Source organism: Centruroides sculpturatus, unplaced genomic scaffold (assembly GCF_000671375.1).
Source record: "Centruroides sculpturatus isolate CEXI.00-Female unplaced genomic scaffold, Cexi_2.0 scaffold574, whole genome shotgun sequence".
NCBI classification, from domain to species: Eukaryota; Metazoa; Arthropoda; class Arachnida; order Scorpiones; family Buthidae; genus Centruroides; species Centruroides sculpturatus.
The window spans coordinates 170459-176588 of record NW_019384740.1 but is presented as its reverse complement, the minus strand read 5'-3'; the positions used below and the strand labels follow the sequence as shown (position 1 = coordinate 176588).

The following is a 6130-nucleotide window of genomic DNA, read 5'->3' as shown; positions in this document are numbered from 1 at the left end:
AAAAAAATAAATATGGTTAACCGATTTTTGGGCCACCCCCGTATATCGATACTAAAGATATTAAACTCGTGCACAAACAAATCAGCCACCGGTTTCTGGCATTGTGGTTAGTGTATTCAGAGGATACAGATTAGATTTTTTTTTCCAATAACCTTCAGCATCCCTACCGTTTTGTTGTTGGAATATATCGAAAAGTATTATTCCAATTTGCAAGAAAGGAAGAAAATGTCAATAAAAAAATTCATAAGTAGGGGAAAAAAATAAATAAATCAAATCAATTTACCTGTTGTAGCACCGTACATGTGATACCAAAAAACGAAACAAGCGGGTGTCAAATCTGAAGAATAAACAGGAGAAAACAAACGAGCTGTATCATTTTGCTTACGTGGAGACGAAGCTTCGATGTACATGTAATAACCTAACAAAAGAGAAATAAAAAAAAAACACAAGTAAAAATTACTTTTAATTTCTAAAAAATACAAATGAATTTTCATTTTATAGCCTAAGTTTTTCATGAAAATCAAAGAAAATTTCTGTTTTTTTCACAATTTTTTTTGTCTTTTAACTGTTTTTTTTTTTTTGCTGTTTGTAGAAGAAAATCATTTAAAAAATTTTAAATTTTAAATTAAAATATACAAAAAAAATCATTTCTAAACGTCAAAAATAGATTTTAATTTGTATTTTGTATTTTTTGTGATTGTTTCCTGGAAAAAAAACAAAAACAAGGAGAAAATAATAATGGATTTTTTTCTTTTTTTTTGCTTTTTTTCAGGAAATAACCAGAAAAAAATACAAATTAAAATGCTCATTTTAATATTTTAATTTAAAAATTTAAATTTATATCAATTTCTTTTCTTTAAATGCACCAAAATCAAAGAGAAAATACAAATAAAAATCGATTTTTATTACTTTGAATTTCTTGAAAAAAAATCAAATAAATTTTTTTTATTATTTTTTAATATTCTAATTTAAATATTTAAATTTCTACAGTTGTTTTACATTTAAAATAATCAATACAAATAAAATTTTTACTTAGACAGATCTATTCATTAATGTTTTGTTAATCACCAGATAAATAGTTTTACATCCATCCATCATATAAATTTTTTTTTTAAATCTTAAAAAAAATTAATGTTTTAAATGAATATTAATTACGTAAACGATGATTTATGATCCATTTTAACTAAAAAAAACACAAAAATCCTTAATTTTCCATTAAAATTACACGTAAATGACCTGATTTTTTTTAAATCTCGAAGCTGCATCAAGTTATACAGGATTTAAATACATTTTATTTAATTCTACAACAAAATAATACACTAAATTTAATATTTTATGTTGTAAATTAAGAAAATATTACAAAAATTATGGTAAATTTTTACCTTCTTTGCCCTTTCCTAACGTGTGATCGTAGGAAGGTCCAGTGCCAACGTGTCCGGAAGGAGTGCTGAATTGGTGTCTTCTCCAATCGAAATCGTGATTTCTATCGTTTGTCCATCCGCATAATGTCGAATCTTCGAAATCGCAAGTTAATTTTGGATTTGGTATAGCAACTATTTATTAAAAATACATAAAATAACCAGGAGGAATATATAAAATATTGTTGTAATTACAGTCAACTCCCCTATAACACTGTTGATAATTCCGTTTTATATGAATTCCATGTTGTACGAGTCACTTAGATTTTACAAATACGTGAGCCGTTCACAGCCCAGCACACGTATTTGTAAAATCTAAGTGACTCGTACAACATGGAATTCATATAAAACGGAATTATCAACAGTGTTATAGGGGAGTTGACTGTAATTACAACAATATTTTATATATTCCTCCTGGTTATTTTATGTATTTTTAATAAATAGTTGCTATACCAAATCCAAAATTAACTTGCGATTTCGAAGATTCGACATTATGCGGATGGACAAACGATAGAAATCACGATTTCGATTGGAGAAGACACCAATTCAGCACTCCTTCCGGACACGTTGGCACTGGACCTTCCTACGATCACACGTTAGGAAAGGGCAAAGAAGGTAAAAATTTACCATAATTTTTGTAATATTTTNTTTTTTAAAATTATATTTCTACACAAAATTTTAATGATATTTAAATGAAAATTTAACATGAATTTATTATAGAAGTTATAAAATATTATAAAAGTTTACTCGCATCTTTTGTCACTCATTAATGAAGGATTTCAGAGAAAAGAATTTATAAACACAATTTAAAAAGATATAAGCTTTAAGCTTATTTATTTAAATTTAAAAATTGGAAATTAATTAAAAATTTTTTAAGATATTCTTCCTTGTAGAATCTCAAGTGTTTTTTTCTCTTCAATCTTTGAAAATTAATTTAAAATTGCTGATGTTCTTTAGATATACTTTACAGTATCTCGAATGCTCTTTCCTAAATTTTAAAAATTAATCTAGATTTTCTGATGTTCTTTAAATTATTTCAGATAATCTGATATTTTTAGATGTCCTTTACAGCATCTTAGATGTTTTTTCTTTTTCCTTAAGCTTTAGAAATAAACTGAAATTGCTGATGTTTTTTAGGTGCTCTTTACAGCATCTTAGATGTTCTTTCATAAGCTTTAAAAATAGATTTTAAAAAATTTTAAACCTTCTTTAAGGGATTGGTATTCATTTATAGGCATTAGAAATTAATTTTAAATTTTTTATATCATCTCAGATGCTCTCTACGCTTTAAAATGAATTCGAATACATAGTTGTGGTATCTCGTATGCTTTAAAAATTAATCGAAAATTTAAACGATAATTTTTATAGCATATTACATATATTTTCCTTAAGATTTCTTAAAAGTTCCTGTTTAGAGCAGTAAATTTCACTAAAAACAATTTAAAAACGTATACGGGCATCAGACATTTTACGCCAAATTTTAACACGACTTAAACGAAAAATATAATAAAAATGGGCTAAAGACGTAATAAATTACTCGAAAAAGTTATAAATTTTTCATCCTTTCATTCAAAAATGGCTCCTCTTTCCCCTTTTTTACAATACATACTTTTGTTACTTTGAACATTTGATTGATATTTCTACTGTTGATTGAAATTTTTAAATTCATCTCTATAAAACGACTAATTTATTATTTAATTTGCTGGTATGATTTTTTTTCTGTGTATATATATATATATTCAATGACAAAAAGGAGAAAATTACTTTTCTTCTTGCAACTTTTAATGCCATAATAACCGTTTATCATAAGATGACACTTCTTGCCATTATGCGTCCAGGATAATATCCAGTAGAATTATTGAAGGACTAAGCCACGAAATGTTACCTATAACTCAGCTTTAGATATTGGAAGTAGCTGGATTGACGATCATTTTTGCAGCATGACACAAAATAACTTTGTTCTCTCTTCATTTATTTCCTTTCTTTTTACCTTCTCTTCATTCTTAATTGCAATTAACTCCTGTTAACTACGATTAAATTATAATCTATCAATAATTTTATAATTTACAATCATTAAAGTGATTCTTAATTAAATTTCTATAATTTTTTCCCATTCTATTTAATTATAATTAACTCTTAAATTAAATTAAATTACAATTAATATAATACAAAAATATATATATAAAATAATGAAAATCATTATAAAATTTGGTGTTAAAATATGAATTATCATAATTAAAAATTATTTTATATTATTTTATGGCTTTACTTCTCATATTTTGCCACTCATTTATATAATTATTTATATTATTTTCTATAATAAAATGATTAAAATATTTATATGTAATTTATATCAATGCAGTGATTTTTAAATTAAATTTTAATCACTTTTTCTTACTTAATTATAATTAAGTCTTAAATTAAATTACAATTAAAATTTATATATAATTANGAATTTGACAAGTATTTTTGTTTAAGCAATATATAAAACGCAGATTTACTTGCATATGATATATTTTAATATCTATAATATAAATATTCGTATCAGTTCAATCATTTACATAAATTTAAAAGTTGTACAAGTTTTAAAATGTTTCATTCCTTTATAATTTATTTTATAAAATTAACTAATTTTAAGATGTTAAATAATAATTAAATTAAATTAAATATTTTCATTAATTTTTTTTAAATAAAAGCAGTTTATTAACCTTTCTTCATCCATCATTTGCTATTAAAAAATAATAAGAAAATTTTCAAGATTAATTGATTATAGAAACAAAAATTGCTTCCATTCTCCGACAGAAGGAAATAAAGATAAGAATTTAATTAATTTTAATCGGATTTTATTTTTATTCTTTCGATATATAAATATTAAAATCGACTTTATTATTATTATTTTTTTTTCCTTATTACGTATACGTCAATATTAATAGCATAAATGTGCATGATGTCAGCAGCATCATAAGCACTTCTTCACTTGATCAAATGCGACTCTACACATGAATTATTCACTAAGTAGTAGCACAGACACACACACAGACACACATACACAATATGCCCAACACCTGTAGTTGGAGGGAAAGTTTAAAAAAAAAAAAAGAAAGAAAAAATCCATTTACAAGCGAGTCACCCTTCTTGTATTCAGTACCAATTCTTTTGGAGCATCTAAAAAATAAATAAATAAATAAACCTTCTATCTCTGGACATTCCATAGAACATGTTGGTTAAGCAAAGTTTCAGACAAACGAATAAATGTGTGGATATTCTAAGAAAATTCGATTTTCACCCTCTTGTCGAATTCTGTTGACTTTGCTTGTACTGTACTTTATGTTTAACATCATTGCTTGAATTTGAATATAAAAATACTTATAAAAAATAAATTTACCAACTCGAAAAGTAAGTAAATCTCTTCAAAATTATATAACAAAATAAATAAATAAATATATATATATATATATATTTACTATAAAACGTAGTTAAGTATACTGTATAGTTTCACATTAAAATCACTGTTTATACGTGAATTTATGCTTTAAAATGCGAGTAAATATTAATAAAATTATACGTATTTATCGATCAAAATTTTAAAGGTGACATTCACCGAATCCTTTCTTTACTAAAGATATTACTAGAGTAAAAATAAACTTATCAATAGGCATAAGTCGACCCCATTTCAAACAGCAAAGTTAAACCAAGCGTTCAATTAAGATAATTCGATAATAATAATAAATTTAAAGACTAATAACTACTTACTATCACATGTGGGTGCAGTATCGTTCCAATTATACCCATCGCAGTATATATTAGAAGAACCATTGAGTACGTATCCGGGATCACACGTAAAGGCAAGTAAGGCACCCCTAAAGGAAACATTAGTTTGCCCATTTAATGGATTTTCTATCAATGGGCATCCACCAGCTAGAAATGACCAGAATGGTTTATAATTTCTTAATAGAGGGTTACTTATTACATAGTTATTTACTTAAACCTCGTTTACTTACTGACACAAATTGGTATTGGTTTATTCCACAGGCCTCTAACACAAGTAGCAAAACGACTTCCTACTAATTCGTATCCAATATCACATATAAATTTAGCAACTCTTCCTCTGGATCTTATCTTAACCCGGCCATTTCTTAAGGAAGTCTTTATAAATGGGCATCGATTCCGGCCTAGAATAAAAAAAAAAAGAAAAAGAAGAAGAAGAGAAGATAAATCTAAGAAAAATCTTCTTTACTCACTTAATACATTATTCATAACGTTTGGAGGTCCGAAAATATTTAATTAAACTTGATTATGTTTCAGAGTGTTATCCAAATTGATGAGAAAGGCTGCTATTGTTTACACAAAGGAAACCACGTCATTCAAACTGAAGCAATTGTTATCAAGTTGTGACATTTCCATGCTAATTAATGCAAATTGTTTCAAACTTCAAATTATGACTTGTTGATATATTTGTTAAAGAGAATACTTTCTCTATATATTAAATAGAAAAATTCTATTCTACGACTAAACACCAAACGATACAAATTCATTATAATTTTCTTTTAAATATTCTATTCGAAAATTTAATATAAAAATTGCTTGATTTGTAAGCTAATCATTGGTAAAAATTGCTTTAAATTAAACTATTTTTCAAAGTTAAATTTAAAGAGTTGAAGAGAGAGAAGAAGAGAGTTTAGTAGAAAAAAAAATAAAATAAAAAAATAAAA

At 25.3% G+C, this 6130-nt stretch overlaps 1 pseudogene; it reads right to left on the bottom strand.

The window, feature by feature from the left end:
• Window positions 1–6130, bottom strand: part of LOC111628352 — a 38683-nt pseudogene that overhangs the window by 25987 nt on the left and 6566 nt on the right.